The sequence below is a fragment of the Schistocerca serialis genome, chromosome 8, assembly GCF_023864345.2.
Source record: "Schistocerca serialis cubense isolate TAMUIC-IGC-003099 chromosome 8, iqSchSeri2.2, whole genome shotgun sequence".
Taxonomy (NCBI): Eukaryota; Metazoa; Arthropoda; class Insecta; order Orthoptera; family Acrididae; genus Schistocerca; species Schistocerca serialis.
The window spans coordinates 585723234-585736946 of record NC_064645.1 but is presented as its reverse complement, the minus strand read 5'-3'; positions in this window follow the sequence as shown (position 1 = coordinate 585736946).

Sequence of the window (13713 nt, the reverse complement as noted above, 5' to 3'; positions counted from 1 at the left end):
TACAGTGTAAAGCAATTGTGAAAAAAATGATTTTCTTTCAAGAGATATTTCCGGGTTGTTATAGAATTAATACTAAAAGATGCATCACGTGCATATTGTCTGAAAATAAAGGCGTGAAAATTGAGTCTCATTGCTAAATCACAGCATACCTCGTTTATGTGCGGAGCTAATCAAAATGATTTTGTTCCTTAATTTTTTAAATAAGCTGTAGTAATAATAGTGTATACCGCATCATAACTGAAGTGTGGTACTCCATAAATCCTAGCTAGTTGGATCTACCATTACAGTAGTGATTTTTCTATGTTGTTGTTGTTGTGGTCTTCAGTTCAGAGACTGGTTTGATTCATCTCTCCATGCTACTATATCCTCTGTAAGCTTCTTCATCTCCCAGTACCTACTGCAACCTACATCCTTCCGAATCTGTGTAGTGTATTCAGCTCTTGGTCTCCCTCTACGATTTTTACCCTCCATACTGCCCTCCAGTACTAAATTGGTGATCCCTTGATGCCTCAGACTATGTCCTACCAAACGATCCCTTCCTCTGGTCAAGTTTTGCCTCAAATTTCTTTTCTCCCCAATTCTATTCAATACCTGCTTCACTGGTGATGAAAAAAGTAAATAAGTTAAACTCATTTGAAACATAATTTAGCCTTAATTACTATCACGAATGATTTTTTGAATTGGGGTCAGTGTTGATCAGTTTGCATTAAAATGTAAAAATATAAACTATTCCAAGTGAAGCTAAGAATTAACTTCGTTTGAATTAATTTTTGCTACTGAAATAACCATAGAGTTTTACTAGTGATAATATAAGAGTTTATGGGTCCCCACCATATTCTTCTCAAATTAGAAAGATAATCGGCATGTTATTGCAACTAAGGAAATCTGATACATTTCTTTAAATGGAAATATAAACAGTGTAATTGTGATATTATTTGTGTTTTTTATTAGTGGTTGGTACATTATAGTTAAGTTAGAAGCCGCGCACATCCAACTTTAGTTCTGTACTTCCTGCCCTCAGTACTGAGTTAGGTAATGATCTTGTTTGTAGCTGTTATTAGGATGAGTTTGGTACATTTTTGGTTTCTATGATTACTGGTTTGTGCATTATTGGCAACTATAGCTGCCCACAGCGCAGACTGCCCTTTGTCTGTTTGTACCCTGTGTGTTATTAAAGAGGGAATACTAATGAAAGTAACTTCAATAACTGCTACTCAATTTTCTTAAACTTATATTTCCAAATTAATGTGCCTGATCAGGCTGGCGACCGTTCGTTTTTTCATTCACATAAGATTTTACTACTTTCATTAAACCCCAAAGTTAAATTCTGTTTAGTTTGTCTATTAATTGTAATATAAACAGAATTATAGTTAAGTACCTTTGCCCATTAGATACACGCACGGTCAAAATTCTCAAATCCTCTCAGATGGTAACATTAGCTTGTGTCACGGCAGGGTAGTGTTACACGTGGCCTTTCCCGTGACCGGACTTGACGTTAGGTTGTTAGGAAAGAGTGACGTACATCAGGCTGTTGTTATAAGCCATCTTCGCTGTGTGTTAACCCAAAAGGGGCACTCTGATAAACGGATCCGTAGTGCATTACCACCTGGTCGCACTAAAGCTCAAGAACAGCCAGAAGAAACAGAGAATTCCACGAGGGTGATTTTCCTACCTATGTTGGTGAGGCGTGTTCATTAAGTTTGGCAGGTTGTTAAAAAAAAACATAAAATAAAATGTGTCTTCCGCTCTCCAGCGCAAGTGCAAACTATGCTTGGTTCTGTTACAGACAACCTAGGTCTAAAGAGACCAAGGGTATATATGAGGGTTGCCCAGAAACTAAGTTCCAATCGGTCGCGAAATGGTAACCACAGTGAAAACCAGAAACGTATTATTTGCAACAGTTAGGTACACCTTCCACCTACTTCTCTACATAGTTGCCGCTCAAACTTCGAGTTTTGTCGTAGTATCGAGTTTCCAATATCTTAGAATGCAGCCGCCTGTGCTTTCGGCCAGTTACCTGCAATGGTCTGCAGCTCGTTGTCTGTGGAAAAATTTTGTCTTCATAGCCAGCGGTTCTTGTGAGCAGAGGTGAGAATCAGGGGGAGCCAATTACGGACTGTATTGCGGATGATCAAACACCTCTCATCGGAAACGCTGTAGGAGCGTGTTCATTGCCTCTGCAGTCTGCGGCCGAGAATTGGTTTGAAGAAGGAACTGCTCGACAGGTATGTTATGTGAGCTGCATGACACAGGCGAAATCTCTAACCAGGCCCTCATACTTGGCGCAGACGCTATTCCCTACACATCTTTACGTGCTCACTGTTCACTCAAAACTGGAAAGAGCGACGCGACACGATCGACGGACATGCTAGAGACACTGCCCAACACATCTGTGCAAAGCTTTAATGGATATTCCCAGTGGTTTTCATTTCGCGACCGATCGGAACTTACTTTCTGGACAGTCCTCGTAAAATCCCGTGCCATTGTGGGAAACCATACAAGGGCCAGACGTGAGGCAGTGTTAAAGGTAGATATACTGAGCATAGACATCACACCAGACTGGGTCAGCCAGAAAAGTCTGCTATGGCAAAACACCGTCTTGACACGAGACAAAACATGAACTATGGAGAAACAAAGATCCTTTCGTTCGTTCCACGCGGTGGGACTCCATCATTAAAGAAGCAGTCGAAATTCGTGTAGATAACGATCTGATCAATAAAGTTAGGATTTCAACTCAGCAAGGCCTGGGAACCCGTACTGGCGATACTAAGGCACGAACGAATCCGAGTCATCAAAGACCGAGAATCAAAGTCCTAACGCTTAAACTGGGTGCCAACACTCCTCTCGCGGGTACTTCGCCGCTATTTGCTGCCGCGCTTTTCCTGCGTCGCGAATGATCGTGGCTCGTTTGTCCGGCAGGGGGCACTGGATGTCGCCGTGCTATACGATTTTTCTACGATCACTTTATAGCATCAACCCTGGCGCCTGCGCTTTTATAGCAAATCAGGATATATATATTGGCGAGCCAATGCAGCAACACCTCAGTAAGCACCTGAAGATGACGAGCAGCTGTCTCGTCGAAATACTGAGCAGCTTCCACAACATTATCCGACGCCATCTCGTGAACCAGTGAAGCAGTTACCACATCGGGAAAGTCTTAAACAGCACAGGGATATTATTATTATCATTCGGGATATTATTGCATACTGCACAAAGGCAGCCGCTGCGTGGGCAGCCTCTATCGAGTTAAGCGCTCTCTTCGTATGCTGCCAAAAGTTGCATTTAATTCAAATTAAGTATAGCCGAGTCTTACGCCGTCTACAGAACAGCATCATCAACCGAAGTTGACGATGTTCATAAAAGTCAATAGACCTCAGCCGCAGTTTCAGCGACTCAGGTTTACTGACTATTCTGAACATCGTCAACTTCAGCTGATGGTGCTATTCTGAAGATGGCGTAAGACTAGACCGAAACCGATGATTTTAGCTGAAATAACCACCGCGATCTGGACTGTTTTTCAATAATTTTGTATTAATCTGGGTTATTGTGTTTTAAAAAAGTAAAAAAAAAATTAAAATTTCCTTGTGGCAGCACCGCTTCCAGATGATGACGGATGCGTCATACCAACCAGCCAGTTCCTTTCTCTCTCGTTCGATTCAGTACCTAGTTCTTAATAGAACACCGTTTGGTAAATGAATATTTTAGCTTTAAGACTTCACTTTTTTCGGAACGTGTTATTTCTTTATTAAGGCTTGGTAATAGATATACACTGATGCCTATACGATTAAGAGCTGAATAGATAAAAGTATTGTAACATTTCTTTGAGGACCAGTTATGAGAAAGAAAAGATAAATTTCAAGAGAATGCGATTTGCCTACTGCGGGAAAAGTAATTTCACCGGTGACACTGTTGCAGATAACTGTTTGTATTTATTCGCAGAGATATGACCTGATTTTAATTCCTGTAATAAATGACTGAGTCCACAATGTGTTATGATACATGTAGCTTACAGCTGACGATACCAAATTATCAGTCTGTCAATCACGACAGTGGATTAGTGTCACCGATTCCAGCAACTTTCTGATGGATTTCCAGTGACAGCTAGATTCGTCATGAAATCGGAACATTGATTTATTAATTTTTGTGTGGAATTATACCTGAATATGTGTATATCGATGGAAATCGCATGCGGTATGACGACTGAAAGACAGGCAGTGATATATAATTTTGTCGCCAATTTTTACATTTCTTGTTTCAGTTTGTTTTAAGTGTCCTGGAAGTGGAGTAACTAACTGCTACTAACAGAGCCTATATATCGTGTGAAAAAAGAAGCACACGCAACACTAAGTTGCCTATTGTTTATACTTCAATATAATACGAATGGATCACTTTCTGAGAAGCATCCAACTGTTATACATGATTTGCAGTCACAAAGTCTTGATACAAACATTAATGGACACAAGAATACTGCACAAAACGCCGTCAGTACCCCATTAACCAGATTCAAGAGCTTGATCAACATCATAGAGAAAAAAGTAAGATGTGAATGAATATTAACCTAGTTTTAACTGCATAGCGCAGAGGCCGCTAGTATCGTTGAGATACAGCGGACAGAGACGTAACACGACTGTTCATTAAGCACACTGCCTAGTCATATTACATTTGGTAGCGTACATAGCAACTGCCGTCTGTATCACGCAGCAGGGTGGCAAATTTAGAAATGAAGCTGTTTATTTTCTGCTAGGTCTCAAACGGAATCTGGAGCTACGGGTATGCTTCCTGCAAAAGCTCTCGTATTTGCTGAAGGATGCTTGACATGCCCATTCTTAATTCCTCATTGGAAACCTCTGAGCCCCACTACCTCCAGTCTGATGAAAAGAACCGTGACTCCACAATGGGCCGGAAAATCGCGATCTGTTCACTGAATTAGAAAACATGAATTAAAAAGAACATACAAAGGTTCACAAACTGCCTATTGGCTTCTGTCTCGGGTTCTTCGGCCGACGTTCATCTAATGATTTTTCTGACGTTTCGCCAGCACGAGTGACTGGCATTGTCTAAGCTTCACCCTCCATTGCCGGTGGTGAACTGGAGCCGAGCTCGCGGGCGCAGACTATATGTACCTGGCGCGCCAACGTCCGAGGAAATGACCGCGGAGAAGCCCTCGGACGTTGGCGCGCCAGGTACATATAGCCTGCGCCCGCGAGCTCGGCTCCAGTTCACCACCGGCAATGGAGGGTGAAGCTTTGACAATGCCAGCCACTCTTGCTGGCGAAACGTCAGAAAAATCATTAGATGAACGTTGGCCGAAGAACCCGAGACAGAAGCCAATAGGCAGTTTGTCAACAAGTGGCCACGAAAGCCTTAACAAATTTATACAAAGGTGCATTGTGATGGGCCCACGGATGTTAATATAATGTAACAGTCAAGTTATTTGAAAGCAGGGCAATTACACTCATGTTCAGAAGAAACAGGACACGTTGAATGACTAGAGAGATAGGACGTTTATATTCACAGAACATGTGCATTGATATGTTACGAAGAAATGATTAGCATTAGAGCCACATCGGATTGCTGGTTAATGGTCGAAAACGATATCGCGGCGCAGCACCATCCAACGGTAAAAACTATAAACAGAAGGTAATGGATTAATGTGACTTCAGCAGACGTGCAGGATGCCTGGAAAACGTATGCGCGAACCGCACCGTGAAATCAGTGAATTTGAAAGAGGGTGCGTTTTTGGCATGAGAGAATGTGATGCATCCGTCCCGGAAATTGCTGCTCGTGTGGGACGGCGTGTTTCTGCAGTGCAGCGGCTGTGTGCAGAATAGTTGACGGAAGGCCGAGAACACGACTAGGTGGGTCTGGTCCCACTTCCCAGACTATCTCCTAAGAAGTCTCACACTCCATCCGAATGGCATAGTAGGACAGATCTGCGTCCTCCGCGTCTCTGGCGCAACAGTGTAACACATTGTAGACTGACAAGGGTAACAATCCGTCGGCGTTTATTACGGCACGGGTTATGTGTGCTTCGTCCACTTCGCCGCCTACCTTTGACGAATGTGCAGAAATGTTCTGGACGACAATGGCGTAAGGAAGGACGTAACTGGGGACAGGAATGACATCAGGTAGTGTTTCAGGACGAATCCAGGTTCTGTTTGTTGGAAAATGGTATGTGTATATTGGTTCACGGCAGACGGGGGGAGCGGCATCACAAGGACTGCATTCGGACAAGACATACAGTGCCATGGTGCTGTTGGGTACAGCCACAAATTACAGTTGGGGCGTGTCCAGCACAGACCAGTGAGATCCATGTGAATCACATCCTGAGACTCGTAGCCACACCCTTTCTGCACAGCACCACAGACGCCATTTTTCAGCAAGACAATGCACGACCACATGCTGCTGCACTAAAATGTTCCTTCTTGGTGTCAGAAAATGTCTTTTGCCTTGGCCGGCCAGATCACCAGAACTGTCGCCAATCGAAAATGTGAGGGATACGGTGGTTGCAGCACTACGACTCAATGCAAACCACCACAGGTGAACTTCGGAAACAGGTGAAAGCAGCATGGATGACAATACCACATTCATGCCTTATACGAGTCGATGCCATCACGCATGGAACACGTTATCTGGGCCCATGGCGGATCCTGTGCGTACTATGCTACAGGACACATTCTGAATGATTTCTGCAGAACATACTAATGTACAGCGCTATTACAAATGATTGAAGCGATTTCATAAATTCACTGTAGCTCCATTCATTGACATATGGTCACGACACACTACAGATACATATAAAAACTCATAAAGTTTTGTTCGGCTGAAGCCGCACTTCAGGTTTCTGCCGCCAGAGCGCTCGAGAGAGCAGTGAGACAAAATGGCGACAGGAGCCGAGAAAGCGTATGTCGTGCTTGAAATGCACTCACATCAGTCAGTCATAACAGTGCAATGACACGTCAGGACGAAGTTCAACAAAGATCCACCAACTGCTAACTCCATTCGGCGATGGTATACGCAGTTTAAAGCTTCTGGATGCCTCTGCAAGGGGAAATCAACGGGTCGGCCTGCAGTGAGCGAAGAAACGGTTGAACGGGTGCGGGCAAGTTTCACGCGTAGCCGCGGAAGTCGACGAATAAAGCAAGCAGGGAGCTAAACGTACCACAGCCGACGGTTTGGAAAATCTTACGGAAAAGGCTAAAGCATAAGCATTTCTGAAACAGGTGATTGGAAAACCGATGGATCGGTCGTGGTGGAGATCATGATCAACAATTCATGTCATGGCCTCCACGCTCTCCCTACTTAACCCCATGCGATTTCTTTCTGTGGGGTTATGTGAAAGATTCAGTGGTTAAACCTCCTCTACCAAGAACCGTGCCAGAACTGCGAGCTCGCATCAACGATGCTTTCGAACTCATTGATGGGGACATGCTGCGCCGAGTGTGGGAGGAACTTGATTAACGGCTTGATGTCTGCCGAATCACTAAAGGGGCACATATCGAACATTTGTGAATGCCTAAAAAAACTTTTTGAGTTTTCGTATGTGTGTGCAAAGCATTGTGAAAATATCTCAAATAATAAAGTTATTGTAGAGCTGTGAAATCGCTTCAATTATTTGTAATAACCCTGTACATGTCCTGCGAATGTGAAAGTCCTGTCTCCAGTCATTCAAGGTCTCTCTTCATTTGAACATAAATGCGTTTCGAAGTCTGTGTACTTATTTAATGTTCGTAATGTTGATTCATAGCTATCTCTCTCAGGGCTTTGTGGGACAATCTTCTACCTGATATTTTATTCTGCATTAATTTTTCGTAACTCAGAAAATGATACCAGTACACTTAAATACATATTACTTAGTGTAGCGCCCGTTGCACACCATTTAGATGTCAGGATCTAGCAGGGCTATCGGGTAATTTTTCGTCGTGTCGATACTGCTTTATTCCGTGGATAATATAGGATAAGTTTATGTTATGTAACAGGTCTTTCCACTTTTTATTTTTCTAGTATCCTACCCACTCGTCTAATATAGGTTGCCTAGGAAGATGTTTTTCTCGGATCGCTAGACAACAATTCAAGAAAATCATATTAATGGATTTTATTACAGTAAGTTAAAATCACAATACTTTGGGTATTCACAAACTTGTGTCTGAAGCAAATGGCGACATGCAAATGATCAATGTCCGTTGGTGTATACAATTTCAAGCAAGCAAAACAATACAGTTCACATCACTGCCTTAGCGCTTGCATGACGGCTCGTCTTCTACCACCGCGTCCAGCTGGCCCGGCTCTTATTTCCTCTTCGTGTAGAGGCCGCTCCTGTCTTAGTGTCATCCTGGTCAGCGTACTATTAGCTGACGTCGTCTCACAGCCCCCTCTGTTCTTCCGTCTTGACCTTCGTGTCACGCGCTTCTCATTACACCGGAATTTTAACTCTGCGCTTTGGGTAAGATATACGTTCTTTCCGAAAATTTTCGGTTTATATTTTGTATAACAGAACGACAGTATCATAACTATTGTTTGTTGTGTTGAATTTCTTTCTTGTGTAGTTGGTCTGCCATCTCATAACAACAAATTTCGATTTGGACTGATTCGAAGCACGTAGTGCAGTGAGATGACACCGAACTCACATTCGTCCTCTCATCCAGCTCTAGATTTTCTGTGGTTTCCCTAAACGATTTAAAGATGAGGCTGATGATGATGGTATGTTGACGTGGGTGCACGACAGAAAAATTTTTAATCCCATTACTGAATTATTATGAGGCGAGTGTGGGTAAGGGTACAATAACTACAAGGAAGAGATATATTATACCCTAAAAATATGCGTGCGAACGGACAAGCATACACACACACATACACAGAAACAAGACAAGGAAAATCACATAATCAGTCTTGATCGCAATTTTCTATTAAAAATCACAAATCACAAGTCAGTGCTCAGCTCGTCCTCTTTCCTCACTACATAATGAGATATGACCTGATGACGAACTAGGTATGATCTAAACCAGTTACCACTGACTTGTGAGTGTTAATTTTATTAAAAATTCCGGTCAGGACAGATTATCATTGGCTAATCAGATCACTGCTTTTGCAATAATGGTTCAAATGGTTCAAATGGCCCTGAGCACTATGGGACTTAACATCTGAGGTCATGAGTCCCCTAGAACTTAGAACTACTTAAACCTAACTAACCTAAGGACATTACAAACATCCATGCCCGAGGCAGGATTCGAACCTGCGACCTTAGCAGTCGCGCGGCTCCAGACGGTAACGCTTAGAACCGTTCCGCCACTCCACCCAGCTTGCAATAATGTTTTCGAAAACTATGAAAATCACGTATGTTGAGCGATTGCAAACCTACAGATGAAAGGAAAAGGCGGTGAAAGAATTAAAATTGCACTGGAGGTACCTGCGGAAAAAAGGCAAACATGTTTCCCCCGAAGAGAAAATGCCGAATTTTCTCCCTCATCGGCCCTCAATCCGAACTCTTGCTTCGTCTCTGATGACCTACCGTCGACAGAACGTTGAATTTTTATTTCCTGCCTTCTATTTTTGAGATAATTTGTCGTCTCCCTTCGTAATGCGGTGATATTGGAATATGGTTCAAATGGCTCTGAGCACTGTGGGACTTCACATCTGTGGTCATCAGTCCCCTAGAACTTAGAACTACTTAAACCTAACTAACCTAAGGACATCACACACATCCATGCCCGAGGCAGGATTCGAACCGGCGACCGTAGCAGCCGGGCGGTTCCGAACTGCGCGCCTAGAACCGCTAGACCACCGCGGCCGGCTGGTGATATTAGATATATTTTTAACGCTGTCAAATATTTTATGGTAGTGCAATGACGCGGCTTGCGGGCCTGATATTCCCTCAACCTGCATCACAACATTTTTGTATTGGTATACAACATTTACTATTTCTGATAACGTACGGCAATACAGCCAAATGACGTAGTCTACAACCGCCGATATTTCGACAGCTGACCATCCTGTCATTTTCAAGGTAAAACTGCAGTAATTATGCGCTGGGCAAGGGGATGTAAAACCTCGGTTTGCACAGCAGTTCCGGAAAGACGCATGCAAGCATTGTGAATACTGGTGCCACGATACAAACAAACATGACCGATGCCAGAAGATACTGAAAGTGAAAATTACTAAACAACGCCTTTGTTGACAAGAGAGGGAACAGGATTCCACACAGCCTGTAGTCGAAATGTTGTTTGGCAGATTCCTTCTTGGGTAGCGTCTTTGGGAGTCCCTGATTCCAGGATGGAGACTGGACGGTAGAGGATGGTTGAACATATGCCTTATTTTGGGCAGTACTGGATCGACGAGAAAACGGATCATTTCCACTACTGTCATGTCCTGCAGCTGCCGACCGAACGAGCACAACGGACTTGCAGGCCGTGTTAGAGCTTACCGGCTGCAGGAACAGTTTTTCGTTTGTACCAGCCACTGATAATTTAAGGGGGCGGATGGTTTGCGCATTTATGCATTCGTCAACTAGAACCTGAATAGGTACTAGAGATGCAGATGCAGACTTAGGTTCGCCTATTCCTAAACGCTTAGATTATTCCACAGGACGGCGAGTCTGTGAAAGTTCTCAGCGAGTGAATATACCTGAGGTTTACATTTCGCACTGCTGCCTAACTAGGTCGCGTAGTAAGGTGAGCGTTTATCAGACGCGGGTGCCATTCTTATGTCATGTATGCTGCGTCTCTGATATAATGTGTTTGAAGTAGTCTTAGAACATGGTGCAGCTTTTCTCTTTCTGTGACTGTCTTTAGAGGAGACTGTTTATCGTGTAAAATATTAAGGCTGACGGTGAGATTATATAATTACTTGTATCGAAGTTATTACCCGCCTTTTCCGCGAAGAAGTACAGTAGGCGTTAACTGCAAGCTCATATATATTCATTTGCTTAAGATCTTTAAAATCCGCATCTCGTTCTTTGCGCACTTCATTGCAACGAGTAGTTATTCGATCTACCCAACAGATCTTCAGCATTCTTCTGCAACACCACGTTTCGAAAGCTCCTAACCTGAGATCCTATACTCTTCTTGTTTTCATTGAGTATCGTCCACGTTTTATTTCCGTACGAGTAGAAACTTGACAGAAATACGGTACTAACAAATTTCACTTCCTGATAAATGTTTCTCTTCTTGCTACCAGTCTGCATCTCATATTATCTCTACTTCGGTCGTCATCAATTGTTTTTCTGCCTCCATTGATAATCTCATCTACCATATTTAATGTCTCATTTCCCAATCTAATCCCCTCAGTATCGCTTTCGTTAATAAGACTAAATTCCGTTACTCTTATTTTACATTTACTCATGTTCATTTTAGAACATGTCTACAAGACGCCAAGCATTCCGTTTAACTTTCCTTCCAGGATCTTTATTGTCTCTGACAGAATTACTATTCCATCGTCAATTCTGACAGTTCATATTTCTTGTACTTCATATTTAATTCCTCTTCCAAATATCTCACTGGTTTCCTTCACGGCTTGGTCAGAGTAAATATCCAATAACATAGGAATTGTAGCTATTGCCTCCCTTTCTTGTCCTTCGAATCTTTTCTGTTCAACATGAGAATGCATTTTATGCCCGGTACCATAAGAATTTCAAAGAATGTAGTCCAGTAAACATCCTGAAAATCCTTACGTAAATCTGCAAATGCAATAAACAAAGATATGCTCTTTCTCAATCTTTCTTTTGAGTCATGTCGTAATGTTAATATTTCTGCGCCTGTTCCTACTTTTCTCCCGAACCTAAACTGTTCTTCGTTGTCGTTGGCTTCTTCCTTTAACCTGAAAATAATTCCCGTCAGTAATTCCAAACCACGGCTTATCAAACTGATAGTGTTGAAGTTCACACATGTCAGCTTATAACACTGCAACAGCTTTTACGTAGCTTATGTAACCAGATACCAAATTTGGGTTGTTACGTACTATGCCCCAACAGAACAAATCAGTCCTGTCACGGAAAAGCCACGTATAACACTTCCGTCTGCTACTACTGTACCATAACCTCAATGCCAGAAACAGGTCGTGACATAAAACTATTTTGTAAAAGCAATTGTGGTACAAAGCAACAGAGCAGTGTTACCCTCTGAGAGGAATTTTGTTATGTTGACCGTGTTGTACCTAACGGAGGTGGCTTATCGGAAATGAAAGTCAGAATTACGTAAATATTTGAACGGTACGAACAAAATTTTGTCTATCTGTACTGTTCAACTGAGAAAGAATACGGTCGCCAGCCTAAATAGGTAAGAGAATGATCAACATTCTCGTTTAAGAAAATAGTTATCAGTAACTATAACGGATCCACATAACCTATACTTTGTCACACGCGAGTGCAGTGAACTATTACATATACATGTGTTTACGGTAAGATTGGAACTAACAGAGCAGCAGAAACAATTTGCAAAGTTATAACAGCTACTGAAACACACTATTACTTTCAGGGCTTACACAAAGTGAATGATCTTTATAACATTACTACTAATATGCAATTCTAATATACCAGAGAGACAAACACTTAGCAAACATGAGTATATAACGTTTCACAACTGCAGCTTTCTCACTTTTACTACAGCGAAACACAATGTTGACAAAATTGCAAGAAACTGACTCACATTATAGAATTTACTACAGACAACTATGTGATCATTTGCTTTATAAACTTCAGTCTTAAGAAATTTTAATTTGAAGTTGGCAACAACACATTAATAAGCAGTTTTACTAGGAAAATTATTTCAGCAAGCATCATTAACTTTAACTCACTCTCTTGCCACATTAACTTTAACTTTCTCTTTACTATGTTCAAGGGGCATTAATTAGAAAACTGGGTTTTAATGTACTTTCAGTAAGGACACTCGGTAATCACTTTAGTTCAAACGGAGAGGACCCTGAGAGGTGTTATGATGAGGAGAAAAATCAAGGTAGGTACATAAATTCAGATATAAATTACCTTATATTTGAGCACATTTGCACATCCATTAAGCTGATCGTTCACTGTACATCATTATAGTATTACGTTACAGTGATTGCGCAACGTGGTGGCAACTGCATGTTGGTAGGTGGATTCGCAGGCAGAATTGCTGGACTCTGGTCCTTCTTGGTGGCGATGATGAATACCAAATCCATAATCGTTCCAGCTGTTTATCCATCCATCCGAGGCATTGGAAAGTAGCAGAAAAAGCCTCTTTCGGAAGCAGAACAATATGCATCTTTTACATGGCAGTACACAGACTCGTAGCTCGTCTCCGACTGACTATCAGTTCCACCTTTTCCACATAGGCCAACCACAATTTGCGCGCGCTACACAGTTCCGTTCCCGAGGGGAACCACTACACCATTTACATACAAACTAACTAAGAACCCTAAGTGAGGATCAGCAATTTACATAACAGTAACCAAATGCATTAAATAAAACAAAACATTTGCACATATTGACATTTCTACCAAAAATTATTCACACAAAATTACAATTATATACAGTAAGTTTTGTTCCCTCCAAATAGGACAAAGCATTTAAACGACAGGTATCCTAAATTGCATAGAACCAAACCGTGACATCAAAGTTCGTGCAAAGAAAGAAATATACATTTTTATGTTATCGATTCAATCACACACATTTACAAAAGCTCAGCGATGTAACATTAAATGAAACAAAGGCGAAATAAATCAGTACAACATTAGAGCTATGGT